The sequence below is a fragment of the Mauremys mutica genome, chromosome 21, assembly GCF_020497125.1.
Source record: "Mauremys mutica isolate MM-2020 ecotype Southern chromosome 21, ASM2049712v1, whole genome shotgun sequence".
NCBI classification, from domain to species: Eukaryota; Metazoa; Chordata; order Testudines; family Geoemydidae; genus Mauremys; species Mauremys mutica.
The window spans coordinates 2511065-2535765 of record NC_059092.1 but is presented as its reverse complement, the minus strand read 5'-3'; the positions used below and the strand labels follow the sequence as shown (position 1 = coordinate 2535765).

The window sequence follows — 24701 nt, the reverse complement described above, 5'->3', positions numbered from 1 at the left end:
GGGACTCAACAACCCAACACCTACATAAACTCCCTTACCCCCATCATCGCTCCGAGAAGCACACCCTCTGCTCTCTCCAAAAACCCCAGCTAACAGCATGCCTGGTAGGCCACCACATTCAGGCTATTTTAGACCAAGAGGGACACACGTTCTCAAGTCCTGGAGCCCTCCTAAATAATGTCTGGTGAGGGGGAGCCAGCCTGCATGCTCCTGATGCCACAGTTGTGACAAGATGACCCAGGGAGAGGAGTCATCCTCTAGTGTATATATTGTTCCGCTTGCTAGGCTGAGGTCACCTGAGACTTCCCAGCTGTTCGGCCCACTTCCCTTCCCAACTGGTTTGATGGTGATGTCTTAAACATCTGTTCAAGTTCTTCCACTTTGGCGAAGAAAGCAAATGGCCCCAGCCTCTTGCTGGTGAGCGAAAGATGTTATGAACAGATGCGCTCGAGAGCAAAGCGCTGTCTGAGGGTGTTCTTCATTCACAGTGGGTTGAGCAGGATAATGATTGCTGGGGTGAGCACCAGATTGACAGCCTTGTAGCTGACAGTGGTTTAGGTCTGATCAAAGACTCCCCTTGTGAGAGTGTTTGTGGATCACTTGTTAATCACCAGTTGAAATCAGCTTCACTGGAGAAGTAAGTGACACACACAGATTGGTCAAAAATCCCAAATCCCACTTTGCATTGTGTTCAAAGTCAATAAACAGAACAGAATCCTGGGGCATCCTCCATCCCCCAGGACATCCTCCATCCCTCCAAACCCTGCTTGATCTGAGCAGGGTTTGGAGTGCAAAGACCACCCTTCAGTTGTTCCATGTTTTTCTCAGCCCGCTGCATGTGGCTGCCCAGCAGACTGACTTTGGCCCCTGTTGCAGAGTGCAATTTCTTAAAATTCTGCAAAATTCTGCAAATTGTATTTGTCAAATAAATGTGGAGGCTCCAGATCACTGTGCAGCTCCCCCCTGGAACACAGACTCAGCGGTGAGGCTGCACCCAACCCTGACGTGGTGCAAGGACCGGGCCTGCCCCAGAAGCACCCCAGGGCTCTTCCCCTCCATGCCAGGTGCACCAGGTGTGGGCTGCCAGGCTCAGCAAGGCAGGATCCAAGGTGGGTCTGACCCAGCCCTGGATGCTGTGCAGGGGAAGAGGAAGTACTGTCCTCCTCAGCCCAGCCAGGACGAGCAGCTGAGCCCGGTGCAGGGTAGGAGCCACCAGCCGGGTCTTCCCCAGTCCTGCCCCCCGTCCCACAGTGATTTACCTCTCTGCTGGCTGCCCTGGGCACCCAAAACATACTACTGGGGAGGGTCATATGACCACCCTTGTGGCTTCCCTTTGCTTCCCTGTCACAAAGTCATTTTTCTGCAGAGACATAAATTCTGCACGTGCACAGTGGCGCAGAATTTCCCCAGTTAAGCAGCCAACGGGCAACCCATTTTCACTGAAATGGCCTGTAGTGTGTGTTTTCAGTGCCTGTTTCCCATTGCAACAGCTAATGTAGAATGAACATGCTGTATCAGGGTCACTAGCCAAACTAGCCTGAAAGCATAAAGGGCCCGAATCACATTGCATTTCAATGGCATTTGGGTACCCCCTTGCCAGAGGCTCTTCTGAAAAGCCCAGCTCTAGAAATCACAGCAGCCCCTGTCAAGCTGGGTGACACATGGCACGTGACTATGCTCTGAGTGGAAGCATTGGTGGGAAAAAAAGTCTAACACACTAAATAAATTCAGGAGTCCATCACTGCACCTACCTTCTGGTCCACTTGATTGTAAATTGTGGTCTGGGCTTAAAGGCCACTCTCTGGCTCATCCGAAGTTGTCACAACTATGCAGCAGCTTGCCCTGGTTTCCTCTCCGTGGTGCGACTGTGTTTCAGACAATACTGCATGTGGCGGAAGAGTGTCCAACCTGACATCTGGAAGGCAGTTGACTATCCTCTGGTTATGCAACCTGGACACTGAGCTCTGATGACTGCATAGGAGAGGAAGATGACTTAGCTCTATAAATGTTACTCTCCTCCTTGGACACTTTCTTCCCCCTTATGATGCCATACAGAGATTCCCTCAAGCATAAGAAAATGCCCTGCTTTATTGCAGAAAGGGCGAGATGATATAATCCTCTCAAAACAATTTGCAAGATTTCAGACCAAGGAGTCAAGGGGTTTATGGGATTCCAAGACATGCTAAAGAAGAAATACTTAAAAGTTTACTGTCCTGGGAATAGAGGGGAGGAGGGGAAAATGTTTTGAATCTACCCGTAGTTCCTTCCCTGATGTTCTCATTTCAAAGCAATTTGCTCACTTCAGCAGAATTTTAATTAGTGCTTTATTTCTTTAGCCCTACATTGGATATTATACCTGTAATCCAAATACTCATGATTAGCAATGAGAGTTTCCTCAAGAGATTGGAGGAAAGGATATTTTAGGCAATAAAGTTTTCACTGGCCTAAGTAAAATGAGATGGTGGAACTTAGCGCAGTTTCCTACTGCAGGTGAGTCCATCCAATTGCTTTTAGATGGACTCTCTGTTATGGAACAGGACTGGGACTGTGACAAGGGTCTGTGCGTGGGGGGCTGCTACCCCTGTAAACTGCTCCCGCAGCCCAGATTCCAGAAGGAACCATTGTGATCATCTAGTCTGACCTCCTGCACAGGGTACAGAGAACTTCCCCACAATAATTCCTAGAGCAGATCTTTTAGGAAAACATCCAATCTCGACTTAAAAATTACCAGTGAAGGAGAATCCACCACAACCCTTGGAAAACTGCCCCCATGGTTAAAAACTTACACCTTAGCTCTGTCTGCCTGGCATCGTTCCTCACATTAGAAATAGATGATCTTAAAATGATGAAATACCTGGGGATAAATTCCCCGGCAGAAGAGGACCCTAGACAAAAATGGCTTTCGAGGGTAATGAAATGCTGACGCAGGACAGTAAGACCAGTGGTACCAGAATTCCTGTTAAAATTTCCAACAAGAGGGAAAAATGAATATAAACTATAATGCCAGAAAAATCAATCATGATGTTTGGTTCCTTTACTTGCTTCATCAGCGGAGATGAGCCCAAATCCAAGTCTCAGATATAAGCCCCTTTGAATTTAGGAAAGTAAGAATCTTCCTCTGGATCTGACTGTAACTCCAATGTTCAAACCCATCTCTTTTCTGTAGGGTCCTGGTTCTGGTGAAATCACCACTCAGGATCTGAAATGTTTTCACTGGCAGACTGAGCACCGGGTGATGTGCAATTCAGCCCAGGTCAGGTGGTCTGCATGAGTCCCTATGCATCCCCTAAACTCCATCAGGTAAAGGACTTAACTAATGCTTAGGGTCTGGTGCAGCAGAATGTCCATGTTGTCTTTGAGAGTAGACCTAGAATCTGAATAATTGTTTAAGCAAGTGGCATGTGATGGAATCAGATGCATATTTCATACAAAGAGTTTGATAATGTTTGATGGCCAATTTTTCTGATCTCCAATGACATTCTAAAACCCGCTTGTGTACTAAATTTCAACCGGGGCATTGTGTTATCTGTGCATTATTAGCAGACTCACATGTTCATATGTGGACAGGGTGTTTTGTACATTCATCAAAGCAAAGCACCCATCTGCAATCTCCACTGTGGGTCATGCTAGTCCTCCCCGATGTCAGCAAAATTCCTTTCCAGACATGCTTGCAGCCTGTACTGGAGCTGGATCTCTTCCCACAACTGCTTTATTTGGACAAGCTAGTCACAGAGCACTACGGTGTAACCAACGCTGAGTCCATGCGCTCGCCTCTGCCTCGCTACAACAAACCTACTCACTCATACCAAAAGGAAGCTCTTTGCCACTATAACCTAATGGGAGTGGCTGCTGTGACAGTGTCCTGAGAGCCCACCATCTTCAGCATTCCAGACCTCAGCACCTACAGAAATGGTGCTGTCTACTTAGTGCAATTATTAAACTGGTTTAAACAAAATACAGGAAGAAGAAATACAGTGGAGTCGCATCATAGGCGCATTTAACTTACGCGATTTTAACTATGCGCGCTTGGCAAAACAAAACAAAAAAGAGAAAAATAACAATTTAAATACTGTACCTGTAGTGCAGGCGATTCCGCCCGCCATTCCACTCAATGAGCGTTTCACTATACGTGATTTTCGCCTTACGCACTGACTTCAGAACCTAACCCCCACGTAAGATGCGACTCCCCTGTACTACTTTGATCTCCATGGTAACCCAACTTTGAGCTGCAGTGAAAGCTTTAATTCGAAGTGCTTATTTGGCTGAAACCCCAGGAATAATCAACGGGAGATTAGATACATTAAAACCAGCAGGGGTTGCGATGTGTTTCATAAAATGGGTGCCAGAAGAGTATTTGATACGATTAGGCTTAAAAATCTGCTACCGAAAAGCACTGAGTGGAGCTCAGTGAGTACTCACAGCAAATGGTTTTACTTAATCAGTTTAGCCCTTTTTTCCGCATGTGAATTAGCCATGAGAAGATTTGATTTTTCAGAATTTCTCCATTAATTTGACATGCCTAGACAGATGGTTTATGCCAACACATTTCAGTGCCTACTCACCTCGGGTGAGATTTACCCCTCTCGGGGCCAGCATCACAACAGGCCAAGGCATCACTTGAGTCCCACTTCCACTTTCAGAGAACATGGGGTTTCTGTAGTTGTAGGAAAATGTGTGACTCGGTTTACCCATTCACTGTGTATTGCTACCTACTTGGACTGAAGGAATGAAGTTCTTTCTGGAAATACCCATTGCTTTAAGGCAATAGGGAGTGATGTCTGAGTGTCTACCTTTGAACAAAACAGTCATTAAAGACTATCAACAAGAAGAGAATAGGCCGAGTCCTAGCAGAACCATATGGTAGGCTGCAGCCTGAACGAAACCTGCTCTCTCTAGGGCCTGATCTATGCTATAGGGTTAGGTTGACATCAGCTGCCTTGTGTCAACCTAGCTGTGGAAGCGTCTTCACTTAAATTTGGCTCCCACTAACATTAGTGCCTCTCTATGCCGATATAGTAACACCACCTCACGGGTGGCATAGGGTCATACTCAATGTAATTAGTTCAATGTAGTATCAGTGTAGGCACGGTGTTGCTCACATCGACTGTTACTGGCTTTCAGGAGCCCCTCACTGACAATACCATCCATACAAACGTTCCTGGTGACGACACACATCGCCGACACAAATAGCCACGTGTGCGACACACAAGCGATTTAATCACTGTGGTGGCCTAGGTCTCTAGAGAAGTAATAGAAAACCCCAGGAGGGCCAAAAAGGAACAAGGTGTTGGTACTGCTCTTAAAACCATAGAGGCTGAAATGTTCAAGGGAGAGGAACAAAGGGGCAGGTTTCCTGGGAGAGAGACCATTTCTGAATGCCAGGCCAGCTGAGCTGAAGGATATTGGCTGCAAGGGTGAGAGAGGAGACTCCAGCCACACCATGAGGTGGAGGAGAAGGGGGAAAGGCAGGATCCTGGACGCCTTATAGAACTCTGACCAAATCCCAAAGAGCGACGAGGAAAACAAACCTATCTGCCGCCTCCTTTTCCTAACTATGTGTCAGCAAGGGAATGAAATGGGCAGCGAGAAATAACAAATGCCTACTAAATAAATGGAAACACGTATGTGGCCAGCTTACCAAAGGGCGATACTCTTCCCAGCAGATTTGTCCTTTGAACAAATTAGATAACACTTTTAATGCAACCGGCTCTAATGCAACAGTCTAGGTGCCTCATTGTATTTCCCTCCTTACACAGCATATTCAAGCCACTTGCTGCACAAATGAAGGACATCCCTTTTACCAGGCAGATGAAAGAAATGTGAAAACGAACTGGCATTAAACTGATAAGCAAAAATACAAAGCACTCAGCATGCGGCGGCACCTGCACGGCACTCAGCCGGCAAGGAACGGCAGCTGCCACACGCCACTCCAGCCCTCAAGCCTCCTATGTGGAAAAGAGGAAAAACAGGCACCGGGGGGACGTTGGGACTGAAGTGGAGACGTGCCTAGCGACCTGGACTCAGCAGAAGGAGCCATCAGTGGATCAAAGATTTAAAGACTTTTTTTTAGAAAGAAATGGAATGATTCATTCTTTGGTGCAGTAAGTTATCAGGCTGTGGAGCAGCTGCAGAGCCTAGTGCAGGAGCTGCAGAGACTCCTCTGAGCAGCACTGACAGGACTGGCTAATCTTCCGAATGTCCCTTTGACACATAAAACAGCCGGCGCAGGTACTGCGGCTCACTGGCTTTTCTCAGGCAGTGCCAGGGGCAGACCTGTCAGGCAGAGGGAGCAGCCTTCCCTCTTATCATGGAAATAGACTGCAGTGAGAGCAGGGATTCAGTAGTGACAGGGGGCAGGGCCAGCCCAAATCCAGCCTCCCCTGGCTCTGAGCATTCACTAACTCTTCCTCTCCTTTGCGCTATCCTTGCTACGGGCCAGGCTGTGCCATGCTGGGTGTGGGGCAGTGCTGCAAACCCTCCAGGAGCCATGTGCAGGGGAAGCAGGCTGCCTGCATCAACTCTTAGCAGGATGTGCCTGCTCCCCTCAGGGCACCCCGACAGTTCTGTGGCCCCCCCTGCCAAGTTAGGGTAGGTTGTCTATTACAGCCATGGCATAGCCAACCCAGGCTAAACCAGGAACTGTGGAAATCCGGGAATAAGGAGCCTGTTCTCCAGAAATGTCCAAGCTGCAAACCTTTGGGTAAAGTCAGACAAACTTCAGAGTAGAGTGAGGGGTGTGTAGAATTGTTTAGGGTAGCGTAAGGGGTGTAAGTAGAAGTTATGCTGTGAAAACGATCACATAAATATTTAGGCTATCAGGATGGATTTCCTGATGTGGTGAGGTCTGTTTGACTCGATCAATGGAAGTGATCCCCATCACTGGCTCACTCTAAATAAGGCTGGACAAAGTCTTGGAGAACATACATATTTCATAGAATAGGGACGAATTCTGCAATGACAGGAAAGCCATGGAAGGGATTAAATCAGTTAGTAAGTCGTTTCCTTCTCTAATTTCAACATTTTCATCTTTAGATGCTCATTTGGACCAACCCTCACTTGTCTGTTCCATGAACGAACAAACCAGACACTGAGCGTTCCCAGCGGTGCAGGGATTGCATCACCATATCCTGAGAGAACAAAATCCTGGCAGCCCAGCTGATGGTCCCTTACTGTTTGTCAATATTCTTCTTTTCCAGAGTTAATTAATTAGGGGCCTCGTCTCTTCCTAATGGAGCCTTATGAGCTGGTAAATGGTGGAGGAGGAGGCGTGATCATTTCATGACAAACTGGAAATAATCATCCAGGCTGGAAGCATCAATTCAGCAGGAAAGTAACTCAGAAATGATCCCAGCTATGAATATAGCCACTGACACCTCATGGGGGAAACGCTGAGAATTATTCTATTTAGCAGCAATTCTTCTTCTGCTAGTTCCACAGAATCACCGAAGCTGAAGCTGAACTAGGACCAGCTCTTCAGCTCGTTTAGTCAGCAGCACATTGATGATTTCAGCAGAACTGGCTCAGATAATTCCTCTTAAATTAATAATCCCTTCCATTTCCAGCCCTGTTACATGCAAGACTGGCCCCTACGCTATTTTCCTTAGGACTTTGTACACTCTCTTTTAAAATAACTTCAGCAATACAGCTCCCCTCGCTTCCCTTAGGAGATGCTTACCAATTTCACGATGTATTTTCCATATTTTCTCTCCTCTTCCTTGTTCAGCACATCATTGTCTTTAGGAACATTTGCATAAATACACCAGGGGCGGATACCTCCACTGGTGCAAATGGCTGTAGACATCTTTGAGGTCCTGGGCCATGGAAGTGGAAGGAGCTGCACCCAAATGCAGCAGCTGGGAATCTAACCCAGTGTCTTTGTTTCCTAGTATTGTTCCTGCTCTATTTGTTATTCCCATTTGCAGCCATGATCCTCCAACAATTGGTTGCTGTGGAGATGATGCTAATGAGGATGAGTTTCCCAAATAAGGAGTATGAATTCAGATTTATTATAGATACAATTGCTTAATGTTCATTAAGTGGGTCCTAAGTTTAGGATGTGCTGTGCCAGGGAAACTCTCCACAGCCAAAGAGACAGGCATCATAGCCTCAAGCACCAGCAGAGCTGCCTGAAGTGCAGCAGAAGTGTTTCAAACATACGTCCTGCATTGTAGAGCAGCTGCTTCTACAAGGTTATGATAGCACTTGTATGTCAGGGATCCAAATCGTCATAAAATAAAGATTGAAAATATTGAATTCGAAAGCCTTGAGGAAATATGTTTCTTTGAACTGACATCTATCTCCTTTAGCTCAGTAAAAGACTTGCAAAAATTAGCAGCACTTCAAATGAAGCATAATTTTAATTAGTGGTACAGGATTCCCTTGAGATGTCACTTTCCCTCTATTAGCTAGGAGCACCAGGTAAATGCTTTGAATCAGTTGTGTAGATGAAACGTAACAGGTATCCTGGAATCCCAGCCAGTGCATTTATATTTGGATAGGTGACGAGTTAATAAAGCAAATTGTTAGTGTTCTGTCCAATGTATTATGCTAGATAGTGGTTTGTACTTAGATCCCAAACAGAGCAGAGACTGTAACATGCTTTGGTATGAATCTTAAAAAAATCTACTTGTTGCTCTATTACTAGTTTATTCTAAAGATAACCAAACCTACAGTGTTTCGATCCAGATCTGGATCTGAATTTTCCCAGGAGGGTTTCTGGTTTATATAAAAAATATTGACCAGACATCAAACTGAACATGAACCAAATCTTTAAGGTTTGGGTAAAAGATGGGTTAAAAAATCTTGCTTTCATTTTCACCCCCATCTGAGTCACTTGGTCCCATCCAGAAGCAGTAGTGGCATATTTCTGAGCACTAAAAATCTTGCAAGAATACCTGTTTTCATGAGATTTCCAGTCAAATGTTGATTCAGAGGTCAAGATAGTGTGGATGAGCATCCAAACATCTGAGAGTTTATCAAACCAAACTGATCTGATTGTCCAATTATTCAGAGGTTTCACCATCACTAGTGTCGACAGAGATGCACAGAACAGACAAGGTTAAATCCGGAGGAATCCCACCCCCAACCTGTTCTAGGCAACTGGTAAATAGATGTTTGCAGATCACGCATGTATTTCAATAGAAAGAGCGATCCTGTGTTTTCCAGCATTTCTCCAATGTATGAAAAAGAAGAGATGTTCCTAACTGTATAGTAAATTAAATGCTGGTGTGACTTTGCAATAAAATTTGAAAGCAGACAGCAAGAATTAGATATCTGGAAAATATCTGTTCTTCTAAATAGGAAATAAATAGAAGTAAGGAGAATAACAGAGCAGAGAGCAGTCATCTGTATTATACAGCATCTGTAAAGTAAAACCCACAGCCCGTTAAAGTCAATGGGACTCTTTCAGAAGACTTCACTGGCTTTGGGCCTGGCCTAAAGAGTGTGTGTGTAACTCTGACAGCAAGAGGGGGCGACTCAGGAAAAAATGTGTGTGGAATGCAGTTTTGTGCAGTTGCCTCAGACATGCAATTTGGAGAGAGCCCGCTCATAGCAAATAATCCTAGAAACTGTTTATCCCACAGCAAGAGAGAGAAATGTTAGACTCCATCCCAAGGGGAGTCTAACACAGTAATAAAGAGAGAGGACCACTTTTATGTTCAATTTTATTCTACAGTCTTTCTTTGGCAAAGAAAGTTTAGCAACAGGACATGGTCATTACAGAAACCCTGAGATGACATTGTCTTAAATGTGAGAAAGGCAATTCACCAGAAGTGTTAAGACCACAAAAGAAAAGCCCATAAAATCCAGATTGAGCCGCCGCACACACTGCTGTAGCGATGTTATAAAAGTGCTTATCTGCAATTATGGAAAATAAGCACTTTTGTATGAGATTTGCTTGCTGTGAGCTACATAAATAAGCACTTGTCCAAAGTAACTGTAATAATTATCAATTATTGACAACAGGCCCTTGTAACGAAGATGTTGGAAGTAGTTATAGTTTGGTCACATGCTAGCGATTTAAGGATAGATCCTCAGCTACTGTAAATCAAAGCAGCTGCATTCCTTGGCCTTTGACATGTTTCTGAAATGCTCATATATCACCTTGATGGGCTCAGTATAAAAAGATGGGAAAGTAGGTGGATAAACCAAGAGAAATAAATGGATGGTGCCTCACACAAAAAGCTGTCACCCACCGAGCCTGCATTACCTGTGCTTTCCAGGAGGCCAGCTTCCATCACCTACTTGTTCAATTTTCAAATAAACATCTTCATACTTTCTCCCATGCTTGGGAGGAGCTCCTCATAAACATCCACAAGGCTGCCTCATTAGCCGCCTGGAAATCCCTTCTTTAGCATGTGCCTTCTCTTCTACAAAGATTACAAGCTCTTTAGAGCAGGGAGTCTCTTTTCATTCTGTGTTTGTACGGTGCCTAGTGCAATGGCCTATGACAGGGGCTCCTAGGCTCTATGATCATATAAATGATAATCGGAGAGTGCAGACCCAAGGAAGAGCAGGTGGCAGCATACAGGGCAGGGAAATCTAGGTGAGGAGCTAGGCACAGTGAGTCAAGTGGTCTGAGCATCCCACTGCAGTGACCCTACAATGCCTGTACCGGAGGTCTTGATGCAACACTGCCATGGGTTGGAGAGGGCTTGGTATATGATTGGTGACATTCTCAGTGACTCCACAAGAACAGGCATTTTCTAAAGCATGTTGGAATCCTCTGAAGATACAGGACAAACACAGGACAAATCTTCTGCTGATGTAACCCCATGGATTTCACACCATCAGATTTTGGCCCTTAGCTTATTATCTTTACTGGAAGGAGAAAAATGCATCTCTTGGTATTATATAGCAACACCTCCAAAATCACATTCGGCATCTTGCTCCCTTTCCTTGCAGTTTATTGAGGATATGTTTCCAAAGCTCCTCTTCCGGGTTTGCTTTTAATTAGTACTGCAGCAAACCACTCACCAAGAAAGGGAAAGAATGGCAGCAAGTGGATCTGAGGCAAACCCATGAGCTAAACCAACGTTTCAGCACTGTTCATAGGCAGGGCTTATGGAAATTTCAAAGAATTACTCAGCAAACCAGCACTTTTCTATCCAATACCAAGTCACCCCTCTGAAGCATGAGAGGTGCTTGAGCCAACTGCATATTCAGTAAGAGCTGAGTTCAAACGGTGGTGCAGGAAGAAGGATAGGCATATGGAAAGTATAAAACTTAAATCCAATGAAGAAGGACAAATAGTATTTGGCTGAAGCTGTCAGGGAATGAAACTCACTTTTCTGAGGAAAACTGTCACGAACTCAGCTCCTACTGCACTAAATAATGCATCCCAGAATGAACAAGAGAAGATAAATAGCACTGGAATGAATTCACCAAATAAATAAATCAGTCCTTAAAGGTCTCTGGTGCAACGCTCAACTGGCACCTGCTTTCAGAACAAGCGAGCAGCAGTGGGAAGATCAGAAGCAACTCTGGCTTTGGACTCATCTAAGAAAAGAGAGGGAAAGTGACGTGCTGAAATATGAAATGCCATGGAGACAAAGAGAAGCAGTGCAGGCAGAGTCGGGGGAGGTAGGGGAAGGAACGTATGCCAGACAGCCTTACTCATGGGACGGGTTTTCCATAATGCTGCAGTAGTGGTAGCTTTGCAGATGAATAACAATAACAGCAATTCTGAATAACTGCAACAAGCACAGCTTTCTGTATTAGCTGAAAAGGAAGCACCTCCCCTTACAAGTATAAATGCTACCATATACAGTACAGCACACAAACGCACACACACAGCTGTATGACCTAGTGGATAGAGCACTGGACTGGCGCTTGGGAGGCCTGGGTTTCTGTTCCCAACTTGGCCACTGGCCTGCTGGGGGTTCCCTAGACCTGGACTTATCATAGAATCATAGAATCTCAGGGTTGGAAGGGACCTCAGGAGGTATCTAGTCCAACCCCCTGCTCAAAGCAGGACCAATCCCCAACTAAATCATCCCAGCCAGGGCTTTGTCAAGCCTGACCTTAAAAACCTCTAAGGAAGGAGATTCCACCACCTCCCTAGGTAACCCATTCCAGTTCTTCACCACCCTACTAGTGAAAAAGTTTTTCCTAATATCCAACCTAGACCCTCCCCCACTGCAACTTGAGACCATTACTCCTTGTTCTGTCATCTGGTACCACTGAGAACAGTCTAGATCCATCCTCTTTGGAACCCCCTTTCAGGTAGTTGAAAGCAGCTATCAAATCCCCCATCATACTTCTCTTCTGCAGACTAAACAATCCAAGTTCCCTCAGAACTACTGCCCAGCCATTCGGTCCCTAGTCTGTAGCAGTGCATGGGATTCTTCCGTCCTAAATGCAGGACTCTTCACTTGTCCTTGTTGAACCTCATCAGGTTTCTTTTGACCCAATCCTCTAACTTGTCTAGGTTCCTCTGTATCCTATCCCTACCCTCCAGCGTATCTACCACTCCTCCCAGTTTAGTATCATCTGCAAACTTGCAGAGAGTGCAGTCCACACCATCCTCCAGATCAGGGATTGGCAACCTTTCAGAAGTGGTGTGCCGAATCTTCATTTATTCACTCTAATTTAAGGTTTCGTGAGCTGGTAATACATGTTAACATTTTTAGAAGGTCTCTTTCTATAAGTCTATAATATATAACTAAACTACTGTTGTTTGTAAAGTAAATAAGGCTTTTAAAATGTTTAAGAAGCTTCACTTAAAATTAAATTAAAATGCAGAGCCCCCCAGACCGGTGGCCAGGACCCAGGCAGTGTGAGTGCCACTGCAAATCAGCTCGCGTGCCACCTTCGGCACCTGTGCCATAGGTTGCCTACCCCTGCTCCAGATCATTAATGAAGATATTGAACAAAACCAGCCTCCAGGACCGACCTTTGGGGCACTCTGCTTGATACTGGCTGCCAACTAGACATGGAGCTATTGATCGCTACCCGTTGAACCTGACAATCTAGCCAGCTTTCTATCCACCTTATAGTCCATTCATCCAGCCCATACGTCTTTAACTTGCCGGCAAACAACTTATGGTGCATAGACAGAAGCACTGACTGTCTCTGTGGAAGCCTGGCACTGTAACCAGGCTGATCTGGTAGCTACAGAGTGGGTAATATTTGAAGAAGGACCTCAGACACATTTGAAAAGATTTCTTAGCAGATGGACACTCTCCTTTTCCCTCTCTGCCCACCATCCTCCCTTTCCTTTCCCTCCCCACCCCATCATTTCCTTTCTTGTTCTGTTGACTCTTTTTCTGTTCTCCCCTTCTTTTTGTAAAAAAAAAAAAAAAAGATAAATAAAATATAAATAAAAATGGGTCTGAGCAGATACATGGCTTAATTTTCTCCCAGTTCTAGTGATGTCCAGATCCAGGGCTGTGGTTTGGATCCATCCTTAGTTTAAAAAACAACAACAACAACGTATCATGTTCTTCTGCATGGTGAATATATAGCAGATGAGAAATGTACCAGTGTCCCTTTCACACCCTTGTATAATTTAATATCCAGGCTCTGCATGTGCCACATACACCAAATATTTATAGAAAAAGATAAATAACCCTAGAATTAAGGCTTAGTTAGCTTTTCATTAAATATTTAGATGCATCTTCTATGAGGAAAAAGTGGGAGTTTGTTCTTTACAATGACTTATTAGGGCCTGGACTCCACAGAGAACAATCTGTGATTTTACATCCTGTGAACCCTTTGCTCGCTAAGTGTTTATCTCATCTCAGATGTTCTCCCTGAAACTGTGCAGCCCAAATACAAGGCAGAGGGAGCCAAAAAAGGGCCTTAAACAACAACAACTTTTCTTCCAAGCAGCTTGCCCTGTCTCAAAGATTAAAATCCATAATGTAAGCCCTGCTCGGAGGAAGTGGTGTAAGCTTAGCAGCGATGTCATCCTGACACCTAGTAGCCGGATGTGGCTTTTATCAGCATATCCTACTGAGTTCCTTGAAGTCAAAGTACTCATTTGCCTGAGCTCAGTGCAATCTGAAGAACTGTCTGTAGTGACTGGATCATGTAAGGAGATGTATTAGTCTGGGACTGTCTCAAGCAGTAGAAGTTTATGCTTTGAGACCCCAAGATCCTGGGTACCGTCCCTGAAGATGACCTGGGCATGGGGGCATCATTATACTTGCAATGTGGAGTGAGAACGCTGATGTCTCCGCAGGCTAGTCTTTACCTACTAGCTCAGAACAAACCTTTCTATGTCAGACAGCATAAACCTCGACAATGGAAGAGGCCTGGTGTCTCCCAGAGACTAAAGCTGCTCCATGACATGTCCTGTGTCTCTGGTCTGGCAGTCCAGTGCCTACACTCGGATCTTCACTCCTAAGCCATTAGTGCACCAGGCTGGTCTTGTAAGTTGGGCTCGTAAGTGCAAGGAGTGACGATGCTCTGCGGGCTTTGGAAAGATAAATGGCCTGCTGCAACGAGGAAATAACTGAGGGAGAAAAAATAGACTGACAAGAAAATTAAATGAACCATTGTGTTGTGAGTCTGGATATCTTCTCCCTGAGTCAGCAATGACAGGGTGAAGAAACTAACAATGACAGTGAAGATTGAATGTGTGCTCATAGTTTTAGAACAAGGAAGGAAAAACCAACAAGACAATTGCTGGTTCTGAGTGGAGGGAGGGCGTGAAGGCATTCGGCTCATTTTCATACACGCTGGGTGTTTTATTTCCTCTGGCCCCTCCCACCTTTGTCTGTCCGGGCTATTTAGAGTGTGAGCTCTTTGGGGCAGGGACTGTTTCTTCCCCTGTGGATGTGCTGCGCCTGCCACAATGGGGCCCTGAGCTCAGGTGAGGTCTCCAAATGCTACTGTCACATAACCAGAAATAGTAATAATGAGCTATGTCATTCATTCAGGAAAGGGGTGGTGGATTTTGGCAGTGTGTCGTTCAGGAGAGCTGGTATTTCTGTTTCCCATTCTGTAGCTCTTCAAGAGATAAACAGAGGGCTTCAGCCCCAAGGCTGTCAGTCCAGGACCTTTCACTTAATTGAATTGTTAATGTAAATTTTTAAATGTTAGATATATGCGACATTTAACAAACCACACCTCCAGGGATCCACCACCCCATCCATGCCTCAAATTCCAGCCAAATATATTTTCAAAAAGCAAATAAGTGGGTCACACTGCAATAATATCTTCCAGCTAAATATTAAAAGACAAATTCACAGCCTCTATTAAAAAATGAATGCTGGAGAGAGATCAGAAACAGAACAAGGAAAGCAGAGTGAAAATCAAATATTAATACCCATCAAAATTCTGACCAAGGAAGAAGCATTTATCAATAATCAGCAAAAGAAATCTGAAATCCAGACACTATTTCTTCTGAATGTGCAGAAGAGAGAGCTAGAAAAGAGTCTGTTATTTTCTCTTGGAGGCTCCTACATTTTCACGTGGACTATTTCATTATCTTCTTCTTCTCGTCCGCATGGGCTTTGAAACAAAGTTCCAACAGGCACTATCTCACCAGGAAACCTTGGACTTGATGTTCCGTCACTGCTTGGGATCACATCTGAGGACTGTTATATTCCCCCAGTGAAACCTCAGAAAATTCTTTCAAGGAATTTAAATCTATGAGTGAGACTTCAGCAGCAGGAACTTTATTTCCCCTTGGGGTTGTCTGCGCTGACGTATGGACTGCCTGCCTTCTTTATCCCTTTGGTTTCTTTTCAGGTGCATCTCTCTCATCATCATCATTGTCATCATCGCTGCCTTGTTTCTGTTTGTTTTCTGCCCCCCATCTCCCCATAAACCCATTACAGGAAGGGCAGGGATTGTTTAAATGATATTACCACAACTCTCTTTGGAGATGGGGGATGTTACAGCCTGACATAGGACCAGATTCTCTCAGATATAAAGTCCTCACAGCTCCATTGAAGCCAATGCTGATTTATGCCATCAGAGGATCTGAAACAAATTGTTTAGTGGGTGCCAGCTGGAGTCTATATGAGCTTTTGAAGGAGAAGGGAGACTAATACATTATATTAAAATGTCTTAAATTATGTCCTTTGCCCTGAGACATTTGTCATTTATTAGCCTCTTTGGGGCAGGTTCTGTTCTTTGCTTGTACAATCCCTAGCACAATGGGCTCCTAGTTGCTACCACAATATAACCAATAAATAATAATTCTTTGATAACTCATTCAAGATGAATAGCTGGCACTTAATATGTTCGTATGGAGCTTATACTTACCCTTATACTTTTATATTTAAAAAGCAACTGGTTTTCAGTGGGCTGAACAGTGCAACAAAATCAGAGAGGCAAACACTGTGTTTCATTCTGAGTGTTCAGAACTAAACCAGAGCAGTGACATCAGGCCTAATAACAATAGTTCCCTAAGTATTATTATTATCTGTTTGTTTAGATGGTTTGTGCAGACAAGGTACTGTGCACTGTGTACCCTGTGAAATAAACACTCTCCCAGCTCCAAAGAGTTACAATCTAAAGCATTAAATGCACAGAAGACAGGATGCCTGGGGAATCCGGAGATGGGGTGACTTTGTTGGGTTTTTCTTCATCCTTATTGTAGTAACTGATGATAATTATGATTATTTATCATTTGTGTTGTAGCAGTGCCCAGAAGTCCCAGTCAGGGACCAGCACCCCACAGTGGGCACATTTCTGTGGGCCTTGCGAAAGGACAGGGGTGTGCAGGATTTGTTAGGAGAAGGGGGGTGGTTTTGTGGTCTGGGATGGGGAGAGCACTCTGTCCCTCCATGGAGGCACTAAAACTAGCAGTGTAGCTGGGGTGGCATAGGCTAGCTGTCCTGAATATGCACCCAGTGGAGTTAGGGGGTGGATACCCAGCAGATGTACAGATACTCACACTTGTGCTAAGAATAGCTGGGTAGCACTGGCAGCGGTGAGCTGCAGCATGGACAAGCCTCCCCGAGTACAAACCTACCGAGACTCCAAATGTAGACATAGCCTTAATCTCTCTGTGCCTCAGTTCTCCCGCTGGAAAATGGAGACGATCACCCTAATCTACTGGATAGGAGTGTCATGATGACAAATAAATACATTAAAGATTGTAGGGTGCTCAGATGCCTTGGTTGCCAGGCCACATAAAGACTTTAGTAGCTGGGCTCCTTCCATTCCCACCACTTTGCAGAAAAAAAGCAAGTGGCCACTCACCACAATTCCATGGCATATGAGAAAATAGTACGTGTGCATCTCTGCAAGGCCAGAATGAATCATTTTGATCTTCTGATCTGACCTGCATACCACAGGTCATAACCTCGCCCAATAAGTTCTGCATCAAGCCCATAACTCCTGTTTGAGCTATAGCATATCTTTGAGAAGGACGTCCACTTTTATTCTGTGTGCACGTCCATCAGTTACTCAGTTTTGCTTCTCATCATTGTTCCTTTTTCCCTTCCACCAGAAAGATTCTCACTTCAGTGTGTGAGAGAAAGAGATGAAACGAAGTCAAGGGAATGCTTATCAAATGCTCCTGTGACCCACTCACTGTGCTTGCTGATTGCCATTCCTAGAAATCTCTTTTGGACATAGTGCAGACATTTTAAAGCAAGCTATGCATTTATTTTCTTAACGTGAATTTAACAATGCCATGTGGAATCAGACTGAAAACCTCTGGCTCTGAAATACTGCCAGCTAAATTCATTGACCCATTGGATGCTCTGATAAATAAAGGAACACACCAGAGACAGGTCAGCAACAAACTCCAGCTTTGTTATTATTCCACAGATTTAAGATCGCTGCTAACATGCCATGATATTTAAGGTAACTGTTAAGGTGGACTAATCATATTCTACAAAGCCGTACGAAACAACAGTGCATATTCCAGTCTATATACTATCTTCTACCACATTCATCGCTATAGTATCTGAGCATCTTCCACTAGTGCATTAAGCAATGTGACTACATCTCTGTCACATGTAGTTTGTTCTCTCATCCTCTGCCCAGGGGGAGAGGTGTATGCAGTGGAGTGCTTTCTTTTGGAAATTTTTTTATAGTATATATTAACACGTGTTGCTATATGTTTATATAGATGTAAAATATGTTTATATGTCTATTTTAGCCAAGCCAAGGCATGTTCAGCAGATAGTACCACCACATTGAGAAGTTTATTGAAAAGAAATGTGGCTGGTTTGCTAGTACAAATGGTCCCTTTTTATCTACATGATCTCTGGAGCCTTTTTTGCAGCAACTCTGGGAATAATGAAATGAAAATTTAGCTGACACATCTGACCAAATAGGCCTTTGAAGCCACATGAAAAATAGATTGCAACCCTGTGTATTCTCTGTGCTAGTCACTTCACCCTGACAATGCTCAGCTGGAAACTACCTTATATTTTACATTTGACCTGCAGCATGTTCTCTTAGATTTCAAAAAAGCGTGTATGTTTGGCATCAGATGTATAAATTGTTCAGTAGGATTAATCTAGCTCTCAGGATCTCCTCCGCCCCTCTTCCTGGCAGGCTGGCCCTTGATGAGGAAAATCAGACATGAATGATAAATACTCAGCCTTTCCTCTGCAAGTCTCCACTGACAGGCACAATTACTTCTTTTTGTTTATTATTAAATATTTTGTCACCATCCAGTGAAGAGCTGTTTCAAGAACGCACATAAATTTGCCAGAGGTGCATTTAATTGAATATGTTCCTGTGGTTCATTTTATTTAAAAAGCTTAATGATATTTTGAAATAACATGTGACTGCGTCAGCTATCATTCATGTGCACAGGTTGTGCTACCACTTCTGTACAATAAATTAATTGGTGAATTTGCACAAAGCATCTCTTATGCACTAAGTGTCAAGTAATGTATGTACACTGTTTAATGTATTATTATTTATGTACATTAGTGAATGTCTCTATTTTATACACATTTAATGTACTTCAGGATGTTTTAGATGATAGTGACCTTCTCTTTGTATAGCTCTGAATAACTATTTGTAAAAATGAGTTTGTATTTACAAGTTGTTCAATCCCCAAAGAGAAGTATCTGAAAAGAAACCAAAGAGATAAAAAGGCTAAACATCCCATTTGAAAAGAAAGGTAGGTACTAATATCAAATGATTAAATACCAAAATCTGATATAGAAACAAAACCAAGAATCTTTCCATCTCTCCAAACATTCTTGCAATAAACGATTACAGACCATTACACTTACACACTCCCATAGATACCCAGCTTAAAATATACAAAATGATGCAACACCACTGTAACATAAAACTAAAAATGAGACCACAGTGTATTGAGTCTCAACCATGGACAGATGTCTAGATATGATCTTAAGTAAATTGGGACTGAAAAAGAATGTAACAATATTTGGAGTCTTAATCTGCTGGATGATCAAAGATTCCTTGCCTGATCAGTCACACCTAATTAACTGCTTTAATTCAGTTCTAGAAAGGTGCAACGTGTTAACATTGTCCAGTCACCACTGTACCCATGCTCATGTAAAGCAAGTTGTAGAGGAACAAGTGAGCTAGTCCACCTCAGTGGATAACCCATTAAAGTAGCACATGCCAGGTTCTCACAGATTCATTAATGCCTCTAGAACTCCATCAGGCTAGCTGCAGAACAGCGAGGTTATTTTTTTGCTCAGATATCCAAGCAGGACTCCATCCTGTCTTCACATTTGCAGATCTCGGGCTGCAAGCAATAAACTTGACAGGGGGGAGGGGGGTGAAACTGCAACCTCTGTAGGTTCCTAGGCAATGAGGCATAAGAAGCAATTTGGATCTAACCACCTGAGAGCCAAAATCGGGAGACTACCATGGCTTTTCCTTCAGATGAAGAACAGGGTCCCTGTATCTCTGCTGCTGACAGGCTAGTTCAGTAACCAAGACACCGTCTTATCTGACAACCAAAATCTGTTGGACCAGTTCTTATTCAAGAAGCCCTTGGCATTTCCCTCTTTCCACTTTATGAAGAGCTGAGCTCTGATAAGATATTGAGAGGTTATATTCCGGATGAGCTGCCGAAGCTCAGCCTTGACTAGCTCTGCAAAGAAAAGGGAAGGTTGTTTCGGGAATTGTATCTCATTTTTCATTTTTTTCTGATGAGTAAAAATAACCTTGTCAATCACCCTTATTCAGCAAATCCGTGGCTGCCTCACAATGGGGCTCTCTCTCCCTGTTCCACGGCTAGTCCATGTTAGTCTCTCCTCTGTGCACACACTTCATTAACGATCTGCAGCCCCAGCTTTCTCAAAGGGGGCGCGTTAGTGAAATATTTTCCACCTGCAGCCTTTTAGATGGATGAGTTTCGTTACCCAGCTGAGCATTTTTATTAAGACAGCACCTCTGGTTCTGTAGCAGTGAATATTTTATAAGAAACAGGGCAGGGTCAAGCCTCTACAGACTTTTCTTATCACAAGGAAATGGATAGTCTGTGCAGACAGGTACAGTGAGTGCTGATTTAAGAGGGGAGGCTCCGTCTCATAATGCCATATGGGTTAGTATCGTATTACCCAGGCCTGGGACACCTGAAAGGCAGTGTGCTGAGAAATCCCATGGAATCAGCTAGACCATAAAGAACTGTTCTTTATCCATTCTCTATTCATCTCTACTGGATTTTAGGCTAATTTCTATAGATGCCCATGACATGTCTACCGATCCCTGTGGGTTTCATCTGTAAGACTGTGAAATGGGGGAGAGGGCTAGAATATTGGAGCCCTAATCCCAGACCCTCCCTCCCCAATACTGTGCACCTTGCCTGGAAATGTCTCTCTGAGAATTTCAGCCTGGCAAAAATTAAGCCTTTTTCTGTATAGCTGGTTCACTCTCTCATCATTCCCTGGAGGGCCTGGCTGAGGCTTTCACTCCTACAGAGAAGCAGCACTGGAAAGAGCTACCCAGTGCTCAGCAGTGAAGGCTGAAAGGGAGGGCATTTGGTGACCTGGCAGGAGATGTATTTGATGATGGCTAGGCTGGAAAGCCACTCTCCCCCTTTTCCCAGGGGAGGAGGAGCAGGGCACATTTCAGAGGTCCTGGGTGGACTGGTTTAGATTAGATGAAATCAGATGGAGGCTTTCTCCCACTTTGTCAGCTAAGTGAGAAGAGGGACACAATGTTCCATCCCCTGCATTCTGCAGGCCAGCCATCTCTCAAGGGCTGAAAACAAAGGGAAAGTGGAAGCCCCTTGAGTCACGAGCAGGGATCCTTCTGTTCAGAGGGGCGGCTTTAATCTGCCAAAGCAAGAGTAAAAAGGATGGAAAGACTGTTGTCTGATGGACTCTGTTTGCATGCAAACCCTTATTTGTGGTTCAAAGGTACAAATCTTTAATCTGATGGGTGTGTGGAATCAAATCAAAGACCATAAAAATTCTTTGAACAGTTTATACTTTGAAGCTGTGTTTGACTTGAAATCCAGGATGAGAAATTATCTTTGCAGGGAAATAACCTAGATTTGGCATGGCACATTTTGACACATATTTATGGTCTGTTCATCTACTTCTGTGATAACAATAGCTCCCCAGTTTCACTTTAACTAGGAGAATTTGCAACATTGACAAAGAGGGGAAGACGAATGGCAGAAGGAAATGAGCGATTTATTACTCCCACACGTGCTGCAGGCAAACCAGTCAGGTTAGTATTTTATCTGGATTTCCAGGTATTTAGTAGAGTATGGTAGTAGCCATGTTATTAGTTGAACCCAAACAAATAACACTGAGATAATCCTAATGGATGTCTCAAAAGATTGGTAATGGGACATACAGCTCACTGGTTTGAGTGTGGCTTTAAGTAACTAGAGACTGAAAATAGTTCCCCTCTAATGGCTGTTTGGTGGCCTGCATGAAAGAAGTACTCTGAATATTAGCCCATTTCTTCTTATACTTGTTATTTATTTGGTCACGCAGCTAGCAGACTCAGCAGAGGGACCAAAGACTGATGGAAAATGAATTCCTCTTTACCGCTTTGGTCAGGTCTAAGTCGCACTGACAGAGGGAGGGGTTTGAATTGCTTGTACTGTACTGTACCATTCTGCTCTTAACAGCAGACATCAGCCTCCAGCACAGCAAGCCCAGAGCTTCCACCGGCACTAGAGCCAAGTGAATGAATGAATGAATGAATGAATGCAACAGAAATGGGATGCTTTGTGTGTTATCTTGTGATAGCCTAGCACATAAGAGCAGTCACCTTGGTATGTTTTCATAAGCAAAGAAACCACAGCTCATTGCAGGCCTAAATCCTTGCCAGGGCACTGAAGCAGAAGACAGATTAATTACCCGCCTCATATTTATAATATCATCACTCCAATCTTCTGTGGGATTCTGTGCTGCATTCAAGGAAGGAGTGGATTAGTTCAGCTACATGTCAGATCGGGGTAGAAACAGCAATCAACGAGAGAGAGCTAAGGAACAGGGAGAACAGTGTGAATTTGTGTCATCTGCTATAAATGAAACTGTGCTGGGTTTAACCCTTTGATGATATTGCCCGTATATAGTGTTAATAATTAACAATTAATATTTGTCAATAATCAATTAACAATTAAATTTGTATTTATCAGTTATTCGTTATCAATTAATTGCGAGTATATGTTTTGTGAGAGGGGTTCTCTCCAGTCCAGATTAGTTTAATAATAACAAACCTTGGGTAAATCAGCTTTGATTGGATTTATTGATTAAGAGTTAGTAAAGCCAGCACATACACAGAGAGTCATACAGTTGCAATAGCTGTGGAAGACCTTCCATGTAATTCTCTTACAGCCGGCATCCTGCCTACAGATGGTCTTGCTTTCCCTGTGATTTAGGAGCAATTATGCCCTTGTCACCCTTATTGTGCATTGTTCTGGTCCTCGTGTATTTCCTGATCTCAGGCTATTGCCAAGGTTCCCTGTTCCATTGCAATTTACTTCATATCTTGCTGTTAGGACATTGTTAGGACATAGGAAATTTCTTCGCAGGTTTAAAAATCTGCTAAGGATTACTACTTGGGGTAATTCCACTCTCTAAAGTTAGCTTCATCTGAACTGCAAAGCATCATGGGAGTCTTGCTCCCAGGGAAGCCTTCAAATCTTTCCATCTGAAGCATCCTCTGGATATGGGGCTATAAAACATTTCACTCCTTGCCACGCCCAAATACCTGATGCCAAAGGAGATAGTGAGACACCAGAAGCCTCCAGGGGACGCATCCTGCTGTAGTAACCAAGAGGGCCACATCACATGGAGTTGTCTCATTCTCACTCATGCCAGCAGTAACCCCAACATCCGTGTCACCTCAGTCACAGGCCTAGACAAGCCACTTGAGTCATGCACCAACTCAGCCATTGTGAGCTCAGCTGAGGGACATTCGCATCACATGGTGAGTCATGTCACACTCCCGCAGCCCATCCCCAGTGCGTAAGACAAAGGAGAGAGTTGGCTGTTTCCCTGGGGCTGTCCTCAGTGAGAAGAAGGATGGTTGTTTCCTTATGCCCATCCATGGAGTGCTGGCTTTTGCCTCTTTGATCAGCACTTAAGATCCTGTCTCAGAACAGAGGGTTGAGGAAAGGTCTAGGAGGTTTCCCATCCAGCCAGCACAAATGAACGCATCAGCCGCAGAGTCTTACAGCAGCATGTGGATAGCAAAAGAGGTTTGACCAAACTTTGCGATGCACCACAAAAGCCTCACGTCTCTAGATTCATGCCCACCCTGACTTGGGCACAGCTTGTTTTTCTGCTTCAGTCCAAGTTTGTGGTGGTCACTGTCCAGCAGCAGCAAACCTGCTGATTTCAGTGCTGAGGCCATCATTTCCATTTTTCACGTTAGATCTTAAAGGCTGTGGAGAATAACTGAATGGAACCCATCACCTTATTCTGAATAGATGGTGCTGCCATGTTTTAAAGATGCTTCTCACATGAGCCATCTTGGGTTTCTTGGAACACAACAATGTCTGGTTCTGAGGTTTTCTTGTTCTTTTTACCAAATCTCATTTTTCTTTTCAGTAACTAGTAGAATATCTTTCTTAACAGCCATGGTTTCATTTATAGAACCCCAGTCTGCTTTTGATTGAGTACACGTAATATAGTTGCTCTTGTTGTATAAAGGTTTTTTTTAATCTGATATTTGACAGCCTTTATCTTAAAAGAATCCATTAAGTTAGGGCAGTTATACCTCCAGGTATTGTTCCCATTAAAACAGATTTTTATCAAGTTGCTAGTACATTTTCAGGAAAATATGCAGAGGTGTGCGGGGGTTGGGGGGTGAGGGAGGGAATAATAAAATCCTCCAAATTCAGATGCTGAACGATCTTTGCCATATTAGAAATCAAAATTAATAATAGAAAAGGGACTTTCTCCAACAAGGAATATTTTACACCTCCTTAAAGATACAGAGGGAAAAAATGGGAACTGTTTACAACAGAGAAGGATGAAAATAATTGGATAAAGAAGGAACTGGACCAATCTATTCCTTGAATTTATCCTTTCAGGAATGATAGACAATCAGCCACCTCCTCTGACTTAAATGAACTTGGGTATCAACTGCTCTTAATTTTCCAGAGTCCCTGGGACTGCAGGTTCAAATACTGTAGGGGGGGCAGCTCAGTTTTAATTCCTTCCCAGTTTGATGACCAGATGTCCCGATTTTATAGGAGTGGTCCTGATTTTTGGGTCTTTTTCTTATATAGGGTCCAATTACCCCCCGCCCCATCCCGATTTTTCACATTTGCTGTCTGGTAACCCTAGAAGGAGGGTGACCAGAAGGATTCAACACAAAGACCCCAC

General features: G+C 43.9%; 1 long non-coding RNA gene across 1 annotated transcript in view; it reads right to left on the bottom strand.

Annotated features, from left to right (window-relative positions):
* LOC123354199 overlaps window positions 1-23211 on the bottom strand; it is a 30048-nt gene extending 6837 nt beyond the window's left edge. Inside the window, exon 1 of the long non-coding RNA XR_006574664.1 lies at window positions 23080-23211. This is a non-coding gene — a long non-coding RNA (uncharacterized LOC123354199). The remainder of the gene's footprint in view (window positions 1-23079) is intronic.
* Window positions 23212-24701: the final 1490 nt, after the last annotated feature.